The sequence below is a fragment of the Papio anubis genome, chromosome X (assembly GCF_008728515.1).
Source record: "Papio anubis isolate 15944 chromosome X, Panubis1.0, whole genome shotgun sequence".
NCBI lineage: Eukaryota > Metazoa > Chordata > Mammalia > Primates > Cercopithecidae > Papio > Papio anubis.
The window spans coordinates 123,736,815-123,758,946 of NC_044996.1; the positions used below are offsets into that span (position 1 = coordinate 123,736,815).

Below are 22,132 nucleotides of genomic sequence, written 5' to 3' on the forward strand. Positions count from 1 at the left end.
CAAGGGCTTGTCAGGAGTCTCTGTGTCATTCATGGTGCAGCAGTCTCCGACCCATGAGGCCTTTTCGCTCATTCCCTCTCACGCTGTGTGCAGCCCACGCAGAAAACTGGGGAAGTGAATTCCAGGCTGTCTAATCAGGGTTGGCTGCATCGTGACAATGCTGCTCGTTTTAACTCCCTGCACATGCTGTGGCATTTGAGAAGGAGAAGGAATCACGAGGAGCAAATCAAGACTTGCAAATTTAACTTGTACTCCCTTGCCACTGCTCCCTGCCTGTGAACTGATCATTCCACACCCTCTGGTTTAGGACTTTATGCAGATGGCGAGGGGGTGGCTGGTTTAATCGGGGGCAGGGTCAGTCAATTGGCTTCTCACTGAGGGAAATTTCTATTAAGCAGTCGACAGATTGGAGTCTCTTTCGTCTAGGCAGGTGGCACAAAGGTTGCTCAGAACAATTCATCTGGACTGCTGGATAAACAGCAGAAAGCAAGTATGTCCTATTGCCAGAAAGTCATTGGATGCCTTCTGTAGGAAGGACAGTGGCACTTCCTTCCACCCTAGAAGATAGTGGCACTTCCTTCCACCTGTCACATTTAATAGAATCCTTAACAAGTAATACACATTTTACTGCCTAGCTCTTACCTGATCCCCCAATTTTGGATACAGATGATAACAATCATGGCTGCAGTTTAGTTTCAGAGGCAACAATTAATTCCTGAAAACTACCCCAACAGGTTTATTAAATTCTGAGTGTTCAATCATCCATCTATTCAGACTGTTTTCATTGCCTGATCATTTTATACATGGGCTAGTTGGAATTTACCTTGGCCATATTAACCTTCTTCTTCATAATGCAAATTAGCAGCATGAATTGGATTTGAGTGGGAAGGATTAAAGTGCTGGGATAAATTCACTCATTTATGAAGTGAACATCTATTCACTGACTGTTTCAGGCACTACTACATTAGAAATAGGTGATACAAGACAACATCCCTCAAGGGACTCACAGTCTAGTTGAGTAAGGATGTGAGAGGGGATATTAGCACATAATGGTTGCAGCAGGAATGGAGAAGAAATGACAAGGTACAGCCTTTGAACACAGGTGACAAAGAGTCTAGACAGGATGTTGGAAAACAGTTATTCCACTGAAAGAAAGGTGGAAGAGAGGTGATTCAAGTGTAGGTTTATACCCTGGCTTTGCTATTCCCTTGTTTTGTGATTTTATATAATTGCTCTGCCTCGGTTTCTTCATCTGAAAAATGAGAAAAATACCTAACTCCCAGAGGCAATTCTGCTGTCCACCCTGAGGAACATTTAGCAATGTTTGAAGACATTTTTGATTGTCACATCTCAGGGTGGGTACTCTTGGCATTCAGGGGCTTGAGACCAAGGATGGTACTAAACACCCTACAACACACAGAACAGTCCTCACAACAGGCACCGATAGTTCCAGGGCTGAGAAGCACTGAATCACATAGTGTGTATATCTAAAGTTCTGTGTACCACGGGAGCTATTACCATTATTAACTACAAAATGTTACCATTAGAATGAACTTAATTTAAGATCGCCTATCTATTAGCAGTGAGTCCCAGGAGCAATGGAATCAAGGTCAGTACCAGTCTAAAATCCCAGTGTCCTATTTCCCAGTTTTGTGTTCCTACTTTATAGGAAAGGCAAACAGTTTTCATTTTGAGTGTTGTATCTGTTTCATTGGTACTGACTGCTGAGAAGGGTTGGGAGCCTGAGTTCTGCGGGAAGAAGTGGGGCAATCATAGCAGAGTGGGCTGTGGCTGTGTCAGGTGGCATGGACAGGCTTTCTGCAGCACATTTGCTCACCTTACAGCAGCCACTGGACACTGGATGTGCTGGAAAGAGTGGGACACACCTGTCCTTCACTTGCAGCTCTGGCACGTAGTAATTCAGTGACCTTGGGCAACTTCCTGACCACTCTGAGCCACATCTATAAATAGGAATAATAATGTAAGTCTTGAGGGGACCGTAAAGATAGTTAATTGACTTAGATAGGGCTCCTGGTACACAGCAGCTTCCAGGAAGTCTTCATTCCCTTTGCTGTTCTCACAGTCTGCCCATACCTTCTGCCCTGTGCCCCTTGCTTCCAAGGCTAGGAGTTGATTGGTTTTTAAGTGAAATACTGTCTGAAGAGTAGCTCTGCACATTTCCCCAAAGAATATGAAGAAAGCTCACTGAAAATTAAAATCCATTAATTATCTTATCTGTAACTAATATGAGCTCACTGAAGCACTTGCAAACATCTGGGAGGATCTCTTTCTCAATCACCTGAATCCTTTGAGCTTGAGCCAGTTCATGAGATGATTTCTAACCTGCAACTATCCTCTTTCTCCTGGAGGAGGCATTGCAGTTCCAGTTTTCAAAACCTGCAGCAGCTCATGTTTCCAAGGCCTTTGTCTCAAGACAGCAAAATTACAAACATTTCACTTTAGCATTTTCATTTTGTTTTGGAGACTTCAAGGAGTTTCCCTCCTCTCGCCCTAATTTTTAACTAGCAAATGCATCTGGTTTGTAATTTCTGATTTTTCTCTGAAGAGAATCAGTTTAAGAAATACTCGGAGAGTTGAGCTGCCATTGCCCTACTCTCAAGGAAAAGTTAAATAATGGACTTTATACAGCATTTTCCTGAGCATTTTGAATGGGCTTTATGGCCAGAAATAGACATTTCACCTTTTTAGTAATCTTTCATACATAGGCTATGCACTTTTGGAGTCTGGTCCAGAAAATAAAATGAGAGCTATGTCGATCTCAATGTCCAGAAGTGCCCTGGGTGTCTTCTCTATGACACCCTGTCCTGGGTTATGCCCCATTCACATTCAATTTCCAGCTATGATCACCTTACAGAAGTGTTTTCTCCCTCTATCTGACATTACTTAATTTGATAATCAAGTTATGTCTACGTTGCAATAACAGGTAGGCAGTCGCTAGTAAATACAGGTGCCAGAGAACCCGGCAGCCTGGAGACTTTGTGAAATGGCTGCTTAAGGGGCATCACACAGGCCAGGCAATGCGGAAATAGGTTTATTTGGAAGTTTTATAACACATACAAAATCACATCTTTTAACTAGGGGATAATAGTAGCAATAATATTAACAAACTCTTGCACTTGATTTTAAGAATTGCAAAGTACTTCCATGTCCATTCTCTCTTTTGAACTTCATAACAGTTCTGTGAGATAGGTAGGGCAGGAATTGACTTTGCAGTTCATTTTTACATGACTTCCAACTTCACAAAGGGTGGAAGATTGTGGGTTGTATTGTCTTCTCCCTCCAGAGAAGGTTCATTTTAAGACTAATTATTAATTAAGCCTATTGAAGTCCATCTGTAGAAAATGGTTGTAATCCCTTTTAATCAGAAAAGTAGGATCACCGTGTAGTCTGCAACAGGTGCCAAGGAAGGGGATTAGTTACAATCCATTCCATGGGCCAGAATTGAACAGATAATGGCTCTGCTTATACCCAGATGGACTTTTGTCATTGACATGGAAAGATATTCAAGGTTAATCTACCCACCTTTATCTATAGATATATTTCAAAGGAAATTTATTATCTCAATTTCTACCTCTATTTACTATTTTCTTGTTTAATTTAAAAAAGTCATACTGTAATCTTTATACACATACAAACATACCACATACACACACACTTGCACATACATGCTCACATATGGTAGAGGACAGATTTGATCCAGGATTTGGAAATTGGGTTGAAATGTCTTAATTTCAGAAAGACCAGGTGGCAAACAAATGGGTCTGGGGAAAACTTCATTTCAAGATGTCCCCAAACCATTGCCCTAAAGGTCAACTCTTCTGGAAAGCTCGTCATTTTCACTGACAGCTAAGAAATGGTGTCCCAGACACCCTGCGAGGTCATATACAAAGTTTACTGCTTGTTATCCATCAGGAGAGAGAGAGCCTGGGAGTCATTCTGAGCCAAATCCAATCCAATTATGGGCCAATTATAGACCTGCTTTCACTGCCAGGAGCAGGCCACCCCAGCAACCCAGCTGGTGTCAGAGCTCCTGGTTGGCAGGGATTCCCAGCACATAGGAAGACAAGCTCATGCCCCAGATAAGACAAAACAGCTGATAATGCTCTAGACCAGCACAGATGGCAAATGCAAGTGCATTAGAATGGTTCTTGATCCTCCTTACCACCCTCACTGCCATCTCTTCATAACTGAGTCCAGATTCAGTTTTCTCTCCTGTGTGGCACCATTTTTTTTTTTTTTTTTTAAACTATGTGATCGAATTCTGAAATACCAAGAGGTGGTAGGCCAGACTTTGCTCCTGTACTCAGGGCCAACCTTCCATTACTGGTTGGATTTCTGAAGCCTATGCTATGGTGCTAACTGGGGTCACAGTGCCTGGATACCCACAGCAGCACTGACAACCTCACTGAACATGTAGGAGCTAAAATGCCAAGAAACTTGAGTTAGAAACTTGACTTAGGTAAAAATAAAGCTATCTCTATTAAAAATCAAAACAATTTTGGCTGGCACTTCCAACCTACGGAGATCATTTCAGGTCCACATTCTAGCATCAAATAGTGTCATTATTCCTGCAGGCTGGCTTTGCATGGCTGACCTGCCAATTTGAGAAGCCAGCATTTTTGCATCTTTAACTGAGACTTTGAGGATAGTGGGGACAGGGCAGCACCAAGGACAGCATCCTGTGGGTGGCTGCAAAGGACACCCTTTTCAGATTGGCCTAGAGCTGTGGTTCTCAAACTTTCACATGAATCAGAATCATTTAGACGGCTTGCTGAAACTGAGATTGCCAGGCCAAAGCCCTAGGGTTTTCGATTCAGTAGGTCTGGGATGGGTTCCAGAGTATGCATTTCTGACAAGTTCTTAGGGAATGCTGCTGCTGTTGGTGGTGGTTTGGGATCGCACTTTGAGAACCACTGACCTAAAGCCATCAGATTGTTTAGGTCTGGACATTCAGAAATCCCCTAACTATCCCATCACCTCCTCCACAGTTTTCAGGCTAGTTTCCAAAAGTACAGTGAGAAGCTTGGTCAGATTTCTTTGCTGGAATTTATATATACTAAGCATCAATGAAGCAATAATCACAAATGCTTGTAATAGTGCTTCTAATGGTCAGGCACTGTTGCAAGCACTTTACCTTGTGAGACGTCAGTGAGTTAGTACACGTAAGAGCTCCATTTTACAGATGAGAAGACTTAGGCACAGAGATATTAAATGACTTTCCGCAAGGTCATACAACTAGATAGTGGGGCAGCCAGGAGTCAAATCCAGGCTGTCTGACTTTTAATCGTTACCCCAGTCTGACTCTCAATGTGGCAGAGAGGTCCAGGGGGTGAAATGAGCTGGGTAAATTATGAGGGACAATCCTAATGTAAAGGATGAGGAATTCTACATCATCTTACCCACCTGTCACTTAACCTTACTGATACGATGTTCATTTCTGTAGCTGTTTAGTAAGTGCTGACACTGTTACAGTTCAAGGGTTGGAAAACCAGAGCCCACAGGCCAAATCCAGTCCATCACCTGTTTTTTTCTTAACTTTTTGAGATCGTTCTAGATTTACATGCAGTTGTAAGAAATAATAGAGAGAGATGCCTGGATGAAATGACTGGGAATAATGAAGTCATTTTTTCCAATCTCTAATGAAAGTATTTCTAAATAAGGCTTTGCCAAGGTTCAAATATATGCTGAGACAAAAAAGCTGGGTTTGATAACTTTAATTCAAGTATACTTTTGTGGATCTCTAGGTAGTGGAAGTAAAACACAAAAGATTTTCTAAATTTGAACACTTTTCAAGTCCAAGAAAAGACAGGACCAAAGGATCACAGCTACTTGGCAGGCTGATAGGCAGCTTTATCTTAATTTTTTTAGAGACAGGGTCTCACTCTGTTGCCCAGACTGGAGTTCAGTGGTATGATAATGGCTCATGGCAGCCTTGACCTCCTGGGCTTAAGAGATCCTCCCACCTCAGCCTCCTGAGTAGCTGGGACCACAGGTGCACACACCATCACACCTGGCTATTTTTTTTAGTAGAGATGGGGTTTCACTATGTTGCCCAGGCTAGTCTCGAACTCCTGGGTTCAAAAGATCCTCCTGCTTCAGCCTCCCAAAGTGCTGGAATGACAGGTGTGAGCCACCGCACCCAGCCTGATAGGCAGCTTTATAGCTTTTCTCAAATATTATGACAGAAGAACTGAAGCTAGTTTCTGAACAACTCAGTTGTCCAGCCTTGGGCTTTGGGTGAGAACCATTGTTTTTATTCTAGTTTTCTTAGCTACAGAGTCAGGCAGCAGCAAAACGCTGGATACAGTTAGCTCTATGGTCCTCAGCACTGAGTACACATTAGAATCACCTGGACTTGCTGAGTGCCACTTGCTATCAGTTAATTCTTGGAGGTTGGCAGGATAGGCCTGGGAATGGGTATGTTCCACAGAATCTTCAGGTGATCTTTATGTGTGTCTTGGTCTGAGAAGGACTGAGAAGGTGTTTCTCAGAGTGTCCTTTGATGAACTAGACTGAAATCTTTCTTGCTTGGGAAAGTATTTCTTTGGTTGAATGTTGCTGAGATGAAAGTATCCAACGGTGGAAAACAGCCAAGCATTCTTGGAAAGTTCATGCAGCATACATGTGTATTTATTTATAGGGTGAAGCAGTGGTGAGCCATAGCCTTTATTTGGGATAGACATGGGAAAGAGATACTAAGTTCAGGACTGCCAATATGAGTCCAAACAATAGCCATATTAAGCCTAGAAGGGGCTGAGGATACTCTAGCTCCCACTAATAAATGTGCTGCCTTGTCAGGGTTGTGGCTCGTGTCTACCCAGCAATATGTAGAGTCATATTCTCACAGGTTAGGGGACCATCAATGTCACTTAGTCCAACCGAGACCCAGCCTAATGCAGCGATCTCTCTATACTCACTGCTTTCCAGATATGTACCCTACCCTGGAGAACCACGTGGGTTTAACTATGAACTCAGCAATTTTTAACCCTTATCTAATTCATCTCCCTCTAAAGACTGCCAGGGCCACTATTCCCTTCAGATAATCCCACTTGTACCCTTTCGGAATAACTCATTATAGGGAGAACCCAAGTAAGTCCCCATTCCATTGGAGGTTTTTTTTTTTTTTTTTTAACAAGTTCAGTCTCTGCATGTATAAACATAAGTGGGTTATGTTTGTGGTATGACATGCTAAGGACTAATCACTGGGTGCTGAACAGTTGCACTGTAAACTTTGGTTCAAGGTCAGCCAGCTGTGTTGGCCCACTCCCACAAAGCTGAATCCATAAGTTCTCAGGATGCCAGCTCTCTAGAGTCTGGCTACTTATCTTTCTTCCCCATTTCATAAATGCCCAAAGCAATATGGTCCTACCCTGTAGCCAGGATCCAGTTTTTGACATGTCACACTAAACACGAACTTTTCATGATTTCCATCAATTTGCCTATTCCTTGACACATAAAATACAAGAGCTGAGCTTGAGCTAAGGCAGCGTATTAGTTATCTTTGGCTGTGTAACAAATTATTCAAAACTTAAAAGAACAATAAATATTATCTCACAGTTTCTGTGGATCAGGAATTTAGAGTGGCTTAGCTGGGTGGTTCTAGACTAGGGTCCCTCATGAGGTTGTAGTGAGATGTTGACTAAGATTGAAGGATCTACTTCCAGGATGGCTCACTCACATCACTGGCTAATTGGTAATGACTGCTATCAGGAGGAGGCCTTGGTGCCTTCCCATGTGGACCTACCCATTGGGCCTGCTTGAATGCCCTCACAACATGGCAGTCAACTCTCCCTGGAGTGAATAATCCAAGAAAAAGCAGGGCAGAAGCAGCAAAGTCTTTTATGGCCTAGCCTTGGAATTCATACTTTGTCATTTTTGTAACATGCTACTGATTACTCAAGTCAGCCCTATTCTGTGTTGAAGGGGACTACACAAGGATATGAATACCAGGAGGCAAGAATCACTGGGAGCCATCTTGAAGGCTGCCTACCATAGCCACCTACCCCCCTTGTTTTTTAGATGATAAAACTGAGGTCCAAAGAAGTGAGATTCTCAAAGTTACATAGCTGTGACATTTCAGTATTTGCTTTTCTTTCACCCCTCCTGAGCCTTACCACCCAGAATTTCTTATATTTATTTAAAACACCAAACGTTGTTTATCTTTGGGGAGATTAGGAAGATTATTTCCAAATGTGAAGCCAGTTTCTCTGATGCTTCTAACAGAGAAAGCCCTTATAAATCAGACAGTACACAAGCACACTGCATAGTGTGAGCACTGAGGAAAGTCTTTTCTTCATGTCCTTGAGTTATTAGTGGGGAGGGGCTCCAAAAGGAGGGAGAGGAAGGCAGAACCTCTACAGGGAGGCAAACCCAGAAGTGAACTAAAAATCCATTGTTTGAGTGATACATCTTAGCTTTTGCACACTGTTCCCTCTCCTCAGCTTGCTCCCATATGCAACGGTTTTCCTGCTCTCTCTTTTGCTTGCTTGCTTTTCTTTCCCTCCCTCCCTCCCTCCCTCCCTCCCTTCCTTCCTTCCTTCTTCTCTCTCTCTCTCTCTCTCATCTTTGTCTTTGTCTTTATCTTGTCCCTGTCTTGTCTTGTTTGTCTTGTCTCTTTTCTTTTCTTTTTGAGATGGAGTCTTTATTTCCCAGGCTGGAGAGCAGTGACACAACCTCTGCTCACTGCAACCACCCCCTCCCAGGTTCAAGCGAGTCTCGTGCCTCAGTCTCCAGAGGAGCTGGGATTACAGGCATGTGCCACCACACCCAGCTAATTTTTGTATTTTTAGTAGAGATGGGGTTTCAGCATGTTGGCCAGGCTGGTCTCGAACTCCTGGCCTCAGGTGATCTGCCTGCCTTGGATCCCAAAGTGCTGGGATTACAGGCGTGAGCCACTGTGCCCGGCCTCTCTTTTGATTTCTGAGGATCAAAACCAGAACAACAAGAAAAAAGCAGAGGATATTATGAACAATCCAACCAATGGGAGGGAAATCTCTCCTCAGGAGTTGGAGTTCCATTAATCTCAGATGAAAGTGAATGAATCCCAAGTAACTTCCTAGGAGAAGCACAGAATTTTTTTCTGTGAAAACGTATGTTTCTGAAAACACAAACACACACACTCAGGCCAACATACACACATGTTTTAAAGCACAAACCTCAAAATTGTGCTAAATATTATCAAGTTCCTTTTCAGGATCCTCTTTGAAATAGCCATCTTCTATGAAATGAAACAAAAAGAAAGCAACCTCTTGTATATTCTCTATCCTTTTTCAATCAGTTCAAAAACGACAAGGCTTGTCATGTCTGATCAGCTTAACTAGTCAGGAAATGACAACTTTCTCCCCGCCTGACCTATTTTGTCTAATGGGGCCCACTCCTCTGCCCTCTGACAAGCTACCTTCTCTCCTGAGTTCCATTTATAGCAGGGCTTTATTAGTGGTTAAATCGTTAGGAATGGAACTGTCTCCCTCACAAGGCTTATTTCCCCTGTTCAATAAATTAAGCCAAGGGATCCGAGAGACTGCCCATTTCTGCTTTATTTAAGCTCAAATTCCTCACAGCCCACAAAATACTGCAAATTGCCAGAAGAGAGCTCAGTATGAGTTCCCACTGCTTGCCCAACAGTATGTGGTCACTTGCAGGTTGTCTTGGATTTACTGCTCAAAGTAATGTTTGTGTAACCTGTGGGAATTTTCCTCAGCCCTCGATGGAAGTTTGAGATCTGGAACTGAAATGCTTCAGTGAGGAGCCCCTGAGCCTTTGCTAATGGACAAGGGACTCCCTTCTCAATCCTCAGGCATGAGCCATTGGACAAGTGCTGTGATCTTCTCATATGTTTGACCCCTCTCTTCACCTTGAAATAAGGTTTGCAAATTTCATTCATCCACTGTATATTCTTGTTGCTGTCACACAGGTGACCTCGCTGAACAATTGGAGCATTAATGGCCCACAGCTGTCAAAGTGACCCGTGCACTTCAGTACTCAAAGCCTTTTCTCACTTGTTTTCAGTTGCCAGAGCCCTGCAGTCAGCGGATCTTTAAAAAAATACAAAACCAAACCCCACAAAATGGATCGGGTCACTGCCTCGCTGCACGTCCTTCAGCAGCGCCCCATGACCCTTCTGGCCTGTGTTAACTGTCTCAGACTTGGCAGGCTTTTTTCATCTTATATTTCTGCCTGCGCAGGACATTCCTCGCTCCAACCCTAGTGAACTTCTCCCAGCTGATGGAGGTTCCATGCTGATTCCAGGCCTTTACACATGCTCAGAATGTTATTTTTTTATCTTTATTCCCTCCTGTACTCATTATCTGGCTAACTCCTTCCCATCATTCAAGTCTCAGTAAAATACTATTTTTTAAAAACTTTTCTGTTGCCTCATAAATTGGATAAAGCATCCATGGCTCCCTGTGTTTGTCCCAGGATAGCAGCACCCATCACAATGGAGGACTGGATTGCCATTATTTATTCTCTCTGATTTTCCTTCTAGATCTTAAGTTCCATGAAGGGGGTAACTTGTCTGACTTGTCCACTAGTGTATCCACAGTGCCTAATACTTCTTCTAGCATATAATGTAGCCCAAATAAAACTAGGAATTCTGCTTTCCACTTTTAAGACCATTTAAGCATATTTAAGCACAGAGTTGTGTCCAAAAGAAACATACATTGATTTCTAAAAATGGCCCCTGTATTAGTCTGTTCTCACACAGATAATAAAGACATATTTGAGACTGGGTAATTTATAAAGGAAAGAGGTTTAATTGACTCACAGTTCAGCATGGCTGGGATGGCCTCAGGAAACTCAATTATGGTGGAAGGGCAAGCAAACACATCCTTCTTCACATGATGCAGGAAGGAGATGTGTCGAACAGAAAGGGGAAAAGTCCCTTATAAAACTATCAGATCTCGTGAGAACTCACTGTCATGAGAACAGCATGAGGATAACCATTCCCATGATTAAACTACTTCCCACCGGGTCCCTCCCACGACATGTGGGGATTATGGGAGCTACAATTCAAGATGAGATTTAGGTGGGGACACAGCTAAACCATATCAGCCTCCAGAAGGAATGTAAATCTTCACCTGAGAAAGATTTACATTGTAATCAGGTACAGGGTACACTCCTTTGGTGATGGTTACACTAAAAGCACAGACTTCACTTCTATGCAATGTATCCATGTGACAAAATTGCATTTGTACTCCTTAAATTTAAACAAATAAAAGAAAAAAAGAAAAAAAAAAGATTTACATTGTAAAACACATAGTAAAACTACCTAAAAATATTCTCATTGGCCCAAGATTCCCTCATCCTAGAGACGTTTTACCTCAAATCTCTTCTTTGTTTCCAAGAAATCGTATTTTCCACTGAGTCCCCAAGCCCTTTTTCTATATAATTTAGACTCAGTTCACTTTTTTCAGTTCCCTCTCTACACATTTAGATCTCCCCACCCATCAGCACCACAAAGAGCTTGAAGCCAAGATGACAAAGATTGAATCTTGTTTGGAAGATAGAAAAGGAGGAAGGGATGTTTTAATTTATAAGCTCTTTGTAGACCTTTGTCCTTGAATAATAGTAATAGTATATGTTGACTATGTCAGACGCACTCTGCTAAATGCTTTACCATGTTATCCTCCCAACCACCCTGTGAATTTGACACTACTATTTCTCTATCCTTTGAAACACTGGGGTTCATGTTGTTGGGTAAGTTGCCCAAGGTAGCATAGGTGGAAAGCTGGAAAGCTGGGTTTGAAGGCAGAGTGGGCTGTGAAAATGTCTCTACAGTAGGCACTCAGGAAACATTTGTTGACTGCAGAGACAGGGTCCCACTTGGGAACCAGCCTGGAGACTGGCAAGGCAAAGGGTGTAAAAGCAATTTCTCTGATCAATTTATTGGAAACACATGTCAAAGCTTTATTTCAAAGTTGCTTAAAGCGGCTTCAAAAATCCAGTTCTAAAACTTGGAATAGGAAAACATGTGGTTAGATAACACTGTGAGACGAGGTACAAGTGATCAGTAAACTCTGTTACAAGGTGACTTTAGTGAGGCAGGTATATCAGATCTCCCAGAAGGGGCTCTTAATCTTATTGAAGTTGATTAGAAAATTACTAATATGTTTTATCAGCAATGCTTCCCAGAAGGGACCACTTAACACACCAGTGCACAAAGCTCTGTTCTAGCTCAGGTTTGAGATCATTTTCTTTCTTTTCTTTTCTTTTTTTAATTTTTACTCCAGTTTTATTTTTCAAAACAAACTGACAATAACAAAAAAGACCTGAAGCAAATATAAAAATAAGCCAACATATTCTGTTTTGGGACAGTGGATTTTTTTTTTTTATTATTATACTTTAAGTTCTAGGGTATATGTGCATAACGTGCAGGTTTGTTACATATGTATACTTGTGCCATGTTGGCGTGCTGCACCCTTCAACTCGTCAGCACCCATCACCTCGTCATTTACATCAGGTATAACTCCCAGTGCAATCCCTCCCCCTCCCCCCTCCCCATGATAGGCCTCGGTGTGTGATGTCCCCCTTCCCGAGTCCAAGAGATCATTTTCTTTCATCAGAAACAGCTGTCTCTAAACTGTTTTTTTTTTTTTTTCCACCTCAGCACTATTGACAATTGGGCCAGACAACTCTGTCACTGGGGCCGTTCTGGGCATTCTAGGATAGTTAGCTGCATCCCTGGCCTCTACTCACCAAATGCCAGTAGTACCCTCCCCTTCCTGATTGTGATAACAAAAAATGTCTTCACATGGTGCCAAATGCTCACCACGGGGTGGGGGGCAAAAATCATTCTCTCCCTCTATTGAAAACTACTGGTCTAGAACCTTCATTTTCAAGTGGTCCATGGACCAATAGCAACAGCATTCCCTGGGTAGTTACTAGATATGTGTGGTCTCAGGCCTCTCCCCAGACCTCCTGAGTAAGAATCTGCAGTTTAACAGGATCCCCAGGGATTCATATGGATGTTGAAGACTGAGAAGCCCTTCTAGGCTTTGGTTCTCAATCTTGTCTGCATATCAGAGCACCTGGGAGCTTTACAAATTACTGATCGCACTTCCAGAGACTCTGATGTAATTGGTTTAGGGCAGCCTGGGCTTTGGGATGGTGAAAAAAACTCCCTCCAGGAGATTTAATGTGCGGCCATGTTTGAACTCCCATTCTAGGTGGTTTAAACCCCCATCAGCACACGCACGTGTGCATGTACATACATACATACATACATACACACACACACACACACACACAGCAGAGTGAGTTACAACAGCCTATAAACAAGATCTCAAATCTCCAAATCAATTATGCTTTCTTCCTTTCCATAAACATCCTTCTTTATTTGGCCTCATCTCTTTTAAGATTATAAAATTAAGTCATCTGATGATAGCTTCAAAAAGATTTGGATATAAGTAGCTTTTAAAATAATGGTTGGAATGATTTAGAGGAAAAAATGAAGGCATTGATTTAAACTTCCCCGGGTAGCTTTTAAAACAAGAGCCATCAAAATCATCCCTCAAATTCTTGATAATTAAAAAAAAGGTACTTGAAAAAAAAAAACAACCAAACATTAAATAGCAAACTCTATCAAGAAAATTGTTTTGCATGAAATATATAATTATAGAAAGAGCCCGTGTAAATTGGAAAGCAAAATGGTAACACCTTAATAGACAAAGGAAATGAACTCACAATTCACAAAAGTGGATGTATAATTAGTAGAGAAGCCTAAGAAAATGTGCAGCTTCAGTAGAAATCAATGGAGTGCTCAAGAAAACAGTTACTGATTTTCCTTTAAGTAAATCCACAAAGATGAATAAGAAAGTGATCGTGAAAAAGACATATGCACATTCTCAAAAAATATTGAGTATCTTCTGTATAGCAGGCACACAGTAGTATAAATGATGAGGGTTGGGGGGGTTAATAAATGGAGAAATTCCCAGTCATTGTGGATTTATATCTCTTCCAATCCAGTCGTGTCTTGATGGAAGTCCATTCTAAACAAAATGTTCACATGGAAAAGGTTGTGTTCATTTATGGTAGCAAAATTGATTAAGAACCTAAGTGTCCAATAATAGGATTCCAATTAAGCAAACTCTGGTGCAGCCACCTGATGAAATGCTATGAATACTATTTGTGATATAATGAATGATAAATAATTTATACAGTATAAAACTGGAAAAATGCTTCAGTGATTGAGTGAATTTTGAAAATGATACAATGGTATGGTCCCCACACCCAACACACACACTATATATTTGTATATTTAAAGTTCCAAGGAGCCCTTAAACTAAGAAGGTTGTTTATCTTTGCTTAATCCAGTGTTTCTCAATCTATCTGATGATTGATGGTTTCCTTTTTCTCCCTCTTTTCCTCTCCCTTTCTTTTCAAAGGAAAACTTGTTTTATCATCTCTTGAAACTAGTATTTCTCAAATGAACAAAACCTCATGGATTTGCTGGCATATACAGTAGTATTTAAGAGCTATGTAAAAATAAAGGCCTTACATGGGTATATACATGGTAAAAAATTTATCAAGTTCACTTAAGATTTGAGCATTTTACTCTATATAAAGTATTTTTAGAAACACTGCTAGATTCTGAGAAGGCAAGAAATATTTTTAAGTGAAATTTTGGCGTTCATTAGAACAAATGCATGAATATTTGTTAAGTCAACGTTTTGGTACACTACAGATACATTTCTGTGTATCAGTTGTTAATGTGTGCCTCTAATGTACTGTCAATATGTACAGATTACTTATTGATATGGTTTGGTTGTGTCCCTACCCAAATCTTGAATTGTAGCTCCCATAATCTCCATGTGTCACGGGAGGGACCCAGTGGGAGGTAATCGAATCATGGGGGTGGGTCTTTCCCATGCTGTTCTTGTGATAGTGAATAAGTCTCATGAGATCTGATGGTTTGATAAAGGGGAGTTCCCCTGCACATGCTCTCTCTTGCATGCTTGATACCACGTAAGACATGACTTTGCTCCTCCTTTGCCTTCCACCATGATCATGAGGCCTTCCCAGCCACGTGGAACTGTGAGTCCATTAAACCACTTTTTCTTTATAAATTACACAGTCTTGAGTATGCCTTTATTAGCAGTGTGAGAACAGACTAATACATGTATGCTAATTTTTACAAGTTTTGCAAAAGAATTTGGTGTAGCAGAAAGAGCTCCAAAACTCATCCTGGATCAGCCAATAGCTAGCTGTGTGATCCTGGACAAGTGACTCAACCCCTCTGGATCTCAATTTCCTAATTTCTAAAATGAGGAGCAATACCAAAACTCTAGTTCCATTTGTCTTTGAAAAAGTTTTACTATTTTAAAAGATTATAAAGCCTTATAGTTACATCTTTGCCTAATAATACATCAAAGGCCATCTTTTTATCTGACTACTGAGTCTTTGGACCACTCATTACCATCACGGTGACTGTGAAAACAATCAATCAGCTTTAAGGTGATCTCTATGACAATGTGCTTTCCAGGAATGCATTATGGGAAGAAGGCAGGGAGGCCTACATTTGTTTCACATGCTCTGTTAGTTAAATGTCAAAAAAATTAGTTTTCCGTTTGGTTGCTCCAGAACCCCTGGCTGCCACAGATCATTGCTGGACAGTTGTAGGAGGATTCTTGGTACTTCTGATATAATCACCATTGTCTCTAGGCCTTGAATGCCAAGGCATAAACAATATAGAAAGATTTTGTCATCTTTAGAAAAGCTGAGAACCTCTTGGTTAAGACAGCAGTCTCCTTGACTTATTTATCACTTTGTCTACTTCTAGATGTTATTGAACTCTGCCTTGGTAGGGAAATCTTGGGTCAATATTTCTCCAATGAAGTCAGTAGCCCCTTTGAGACAGGGAGGACTATGTTCTGATGGATGAAGAGAAATTTCCCACAAAATCTGGAGCTGCCTATGGTGACTGGTCTTTGATGATGCCCCTTTCTCCACCAAGATCTTACCAAACAAATGTTGTATCTCAGTTGCCAGCCCCTAACTCTGAGTTGATATCCAATATAACAAACTCTCAATACAATAGGATTAATAAAAAATATTTTAATGAGATTCAACCTGGATATGCAATTTGCCTTTTCTTTATGGTCACTTGAATTCTCCAGGTCCTGCACTTAACACTACTTTAATCTGGATTTCAGGTGCAGGATTTGACCAAGGCAAATATTCTGGTCTTTGTGCCTTCCTCTTCTTCCCTGTTTTTATATAGTTATTGTTAGAAGCATTTCAATTTTCACTTTAACCACCAAAGGCTTTATGAGTTGCAAAGGCAACTTTGGTGGATGTTTCACAATTTAGGAAAAAATGTTCCTAATTTTTACTTAGAGTTTTGTTTCTCTGACTTTACGAGTACCTGTTTGGGACAAAAGAAAGAGTTTGGGTTTGGAGTTGTTTGGGTGCAATTCCAGGCTGAGTGCCTCTCTGACCTTGGGTGTGTGTTGTTCCTTACAAGCCTTAGTTGTAGCTTGCACCACCTTCCTTAGGGTGTGGTCCTGATGAGTACAAGGGACAATATGTGTGAATGTGCTCTGTAAACTCTAGAAGACTTTACAAATGCTAGGTGTTTGTCTTATTTCTGATGCACTCTAAGGAACTCCAGAGCTTTAACCAGTTTGCTCTGGGTGCATGGTTGGCCATTGCATATGGAACCAGACCATGAGGCACTGCCTTCTCTCAAGTACTTTTGAGTGTCACTGTGTTTATGGCTCTATGATTTAGCACCATGCACTGCCCCCGAGTGTGTGGTTAAAGGACCAAGTGCAGACAAGTGTTGAGTGGACTCCATTTCCCACATGATGTATGTGGGGCCACGGCGACTATGAGTAACACAGCTATAAATGGGTCACAGCAAGGCGTAAACATCACATGTTCCTCAGTCTGGACTTACGGTGACACAAGGGAGATATTTGGTGTATCATCCCCACACCAGCCAAGATGTACCCTTCCCAAATGTAAACTAGAGGTTGTGCTTCCATGCCATTTTTGGTCTGGGTACAAAAGGTATGTGGGGTAGCTACAGAAGGACTTTTTCAGCTAGTTGCTGTACCTTCCCCATCATTCTCACAAATGTCTCCTACAGGAGAACAGGGCACAGGAGAATAGCTGACAACTGTTGTCTAGGCAGCAAAGCAGCGTGGCCCTGGAGACAGCCCAATACACTTGCATTCCAACACCCTGACAAACAAGAGTGCTTTACAGTGTGGGCAATTTTAGCTCTGGATCCCTTCCCATTGTTTCTCATTTCTAAATTCGAGCCCTGATGCAGAGCAGGGAGCTCAGGTCTCTAGATTCCCGAATTTTTGTATTCTGGTATCATGCCAGCATCCCGAGCACACGCTGAGTCCCACAAAGCCAAGGATGGAGATTCTTGCCCTCTGGGGACTTTGGACTCTGGGATGGACTATATCTGACCTTATCCATCATTGCCGTCCTGTTTCCAGGCTTGTTGGGCCCTCTTGAATTATACTGGGACCCGGTAGTGGGGGAAGCTGAGGGACAGGGTGATCTGCAGGAGGACACCTGCAATGGCTCCTGCTTCATCTGTCACCTCATTCCTTCTGCAAGGAATAATCAGGTTTATTTTGTAGGCTGAACAAGGTAGCTGTGTAGTCAGTTGGTGGAGTGCCTGGCACATAGTAGGTGCTCCAAACTGGCACTGACACCATCAGCTGTTTCTCCACTCCCACGTGAGCACAGGCTGATAGCACTGGCCCAGCTTCCCCCTCTTCACAGTTTTTTTTCAGGTCTCCCTTGGCTCTCAACTGCAGTAAGTAAAGAGGAAGAGCAAAGTTCCCCTGGGGCTAATGTTATATTAAGAATTCCATGCATTTATTTGTCTAAATATAGTCGTCTCACAGTAGTCATGGTGGTCTGGGAAAACTGGATCAAGATTTCTCTATTTTTAAAAAAATGCTTACTTTCATAGCTTTTGGGGCACAAGTGGTTTTTTTTGTAACATAGATGAGTTGTATAGTGATGAATTTTGAGATTTTAGTGTACCCATCACCTGAGTGGTGTCCATGTACCTAATATGCTGTTTTTGTCCCTAGCTCCCCTCCCACCCTTCCCCTTCTGAGGCTCTAAAGTTCATTATATCACTCTGTATGCCTTTGCATACTCATAGTTTAGCTTCACTTATGAGAACATACAATTTTTTGTTTTCCACTCCTATGTTACTTCACTTAGAATAATGCCTCCAGCTCCATCCAAGTTGCTGCAAAAGACATTATTTCATTCCTTTTTATGGATGAGTAATCTTTCATGGGGTATATATACCACATTTTCTTTATCCACTCATTAGCTCTATGTTTACAAAACTGTCTCAAAGTCAGAGAGGGCTATAAGCTGAACCCAGTCGTGAAGGATATCTTACGGCTCTCCAATGCAAATGGCTCCTTCTATGTTTCTCAGTATAGCCATAATTTCACCTATGTATCTGGAACATATAAAGGATTATCAGAGTCCATGTCAAGCCTGCCATATAAATGGTACCTATTTCTGGGTTGCAGATGGTGCTTCTCAGTCTGGACACATCTTGGAGAGAAATCACACCTCATAAAACATGCTTCAGTGACAATTTCCTATGGATCATCACCCATTCCATGCTGCTCAGAGAAGCCCAAGGAATACCTTGGCTTCAAGGGAAGCTTGTCATGGGCCTCTTACTTAGCCAGAGAGACTGGCCATATGTCATCCAGCCCAGTGACCATAGCAGTAAAGTGGCTAGAGCATACCCTGGCCATCATGGGGCCAGAGCTGGAACCTAGGGCAGAACTGGCAGCATAGCAGAAACATAGCACATCAATCCAACACTCCTAGATTTCTGCATCTATGGGCCTTCACTCATTACTGCTGCCTCACATTGAAGAATGTGGGTTTGGCTACAACTGCAACTCCAGTTCTTTTCCTATTTTCATTTCTCCAGTAGTCCAACTCATCAATCACTGGACCCCTGCTATGTGTCAGGTGCCATGATAGGCAATGGGATGTAAAAATGAATAGAACATATTTATATCCTTAAAAGATCCCAGCCTAGTGGCAGGGCAGCTATAGTGGGAGACATGAGAGGAGTGAGATGATGCATATAAGCAAATAATCACAATTCAGCATGTTATATGGAGAGTCATGGGGAGCTGGGATTTTAGTCAAAAGTTATAACCAAAGAGGGAGAGGCCCAAAGGCTCTTGTCATTACAGGAGCAAAACATGGTCTAGTGAACTCAGAGTATAGGGTACCTAAGAGAGAATGACCAGAGATGAGCCTGGATCCTGGTACCCCAGGATGAAGCTGTGAAATTGCTAGTCACTTAGAAACCATGGGCTGGGAAGGAGGTGGTGTCTTACCTCCACTTAGTGACTGGCATGGACTGAAAATTGATAATTTCTTAAAAAAATTAGTAAACAACCTAAATGTCCATTGGTAGATGTATGAATAAAGAAAATGTGATACACACACACTGGAATTTTTATCCTGGAATAAGAAGGAAACTCTGCAATATGTGACAACATGGATAAACTCTGAGGACAGTATGCAAAGTAAAATAAGTCAGTAACACAAGGACAAATATTGCATGATTCCACTTATATGAGGTGGCTAAAATAGTTAAACACGTAGAATCAAAGAGTGAAGTGGTGGTTACCAGCGGGGTAGGGGGAAATGGGGCGTTACTAATCAACAGGCATAAAGTTTCAGTCAAGCAAGATGAGTAAGCTCTAGAGATCTGCTGTACAACATTGTACTTATGGTCAACAATAATGTATTATACACTTAAAAATGTATTAATAGAGTAAATCTCATATTGTGTTCTTTTGATAATAAGATAAAATACTGGGGAAATACAAGAACCTATGCTGACTGCTGTTGATAGCATTTTCAGTTTTGCAATCATTAATAACTTCCTACTTTTTCCTCTGGTTCACAAACCATCCATACCCTGTTAGTGGAGTAGAAACAGCTCCAAAGTCAGGACACCTCTGTTAAAATCCCAGTTTTTCTATCTACCAGCTATGAGACTTTGAGCTACCTACTTTGATTTTTGAACCTCTATGTATTTCATCTCAACAGTGAGTACAACACAACCTGCATCACAGCAATGCTAGAAATGTTCAATGACACTATGGGCTTTGTGATCTCTAAAGAAATATACAAGAAAGGGAAGCTTTCTTAGACAGATCTCTGCTGTAGACTTCTTCGGGCTCAATGGCCAGAACTGGGTCCCATGGCTCCCCCTAGCTGTAAGAGAGACTGAGAAATAGAGTGTAGTATTTCGCTCACCAGCCTTTGTAGTAGAGAAAAACAAGGATTATGGAGGGTGCCAAACCAGAGTTTCTGCCCCACCAGGGGGAAGATCCTTATTTATGGAGTTTTCTTTCTCCAGCCATTGGCAATAAAAAAAGGTGAGCATTCCATTTTTAAGAAAAGATTCAGCTCATTCACATGAGTAAAACACACAAGGAATGACACCAAAGACTAATGGAAAACAAATGTGTAAATAGTGTTCAAGAATCCCTGCATTACAAGAGCTTTGAAAAAAAGTGGCACCATATCAGTTAGCTATTGCTGCATACCAAACCACCCCCCAAATTCAATGTTTAAAACAAGATAATTTCTTATTCTAACTCATGTGTTTTGGCCTCAGTTGATACAGGTTGGGCTCAGCTGATCTTGGCTGGACTCACTGATATGTCTGCAGGTCATCTGGGGGCTCTGTTCTACATGGGGCCTGGTTAGGGTGCTTTAGCAGGGGTGGTTCTGCTCCACGTATTTCTTGTCCTTCTTCTGGGATCAGAAGGCTAACCTGGGCATACCCTTGTTATGGCAGCAGCAGAAATACAAGAGTAAGCAAAAACATGTGATACCTCTTGAGGCATAGGCTCAAAACTGGTACACCATCATTTCTGCCTCATTCTGTTGGCCAAAGCAAGATGTGTGGCCAAACTCAGGCATGAGGAATTATTCCCCACCCACAGTGGTAGAAAACTACAAAGTTACATGGCAGTAGGGAGAGGTGAAGAACTGGAGCCATAAATGCAAATTTACCTCAGGCACCAGTGGTCTTACAAGCCATAATCATAAGACTAACATTATACTCTAATCCTTCAGGAGAAGCTATCCTAATTTAGTTTAGAATTACTTAAATCACTAGAGCCAAAGTTGATGGCCACAGCATCTACCCATAGTTCATTTACATTCATGGAATTGAGAGATGAAGTTTTCAAGTGAAAATGGGGTCTTCAATTTTGACTTGTTCCTATCAAATTGGTTTATAACCTGGAGGACATTATGCTAAGTCAAATAAGCCAGACACAGACAAATATGGCATGATCTTACTTATATGCGGAATCTAAAAACATTGAACTCATAGAGGCAGAGAGTCAAATGGTGGTTGCCAGGGGCTTGAGGGGTGGTGTGAATGGGGAGATGATGGTTAAAGAATACAGAGAATTTCAGATACATAAGGTGAATATATTCTGGAGATCTCATATTAGTCCATTCTCACGCTGCTATGAAGAAATGCCTGAGACTGGGTAATTTATAAAGGAAAGAGTTTTAATTGACTCACAATTCTGCAGGGCTGGGGAGGCCTCAGGAAATTTACAATCATGGCAGAAGGGGAAGCAAACACGTCCTTCTTTACGTGGCAGCAGAAAAGAGAAGTGCAGAGCAAAATGGGGGAAAGCCATTATAAAACCATCAGATCTCATGAGAACTCACTTGCTATCATGAGAATAGTATGGGGGGAACCACCCCCATGATTAAATTATCTCCATCTGGTCCCACCCTTGACATGTGGGGATTATTACAATTCAAGATGAGATTTTGGGTGGGGACACAGCCAAACCATATCAGATCTGTTGTACAGCATCATGACTATAGTTAATAATGTATCCTTGAAAATTGCTAAGAGATCTTAAATGTCCTCCCCACAAAAATAAGTATGTGAGGTGATGGATATGCTAATTATGGTGACTTAAACATTTTACAATGTATGTGTGCATATATCAAAACATTGCATTGTACACTGTAAATATATACCATCTTCATTTGTCAATTATGCCTTAATGACACTGGACGGGAAAAACTCACGGTTCCTTTGGTTTTT

At 41.6% G+C, this 22,132-nt stretch overlaps 1 protein-coding gene across 1 annotated transcript in view; it reads left to right on the forward strand.

Annotated features, from left to right (window-relative positions):
- The window catches only part of SMPX (small muscle protein X-linked), a 52,573-nt gene that overhangs the window by 30,009 nt on the left and 432 nt on the right, over positions 1-22,132 (forward strand). The window lies entirely within an intron of this gene.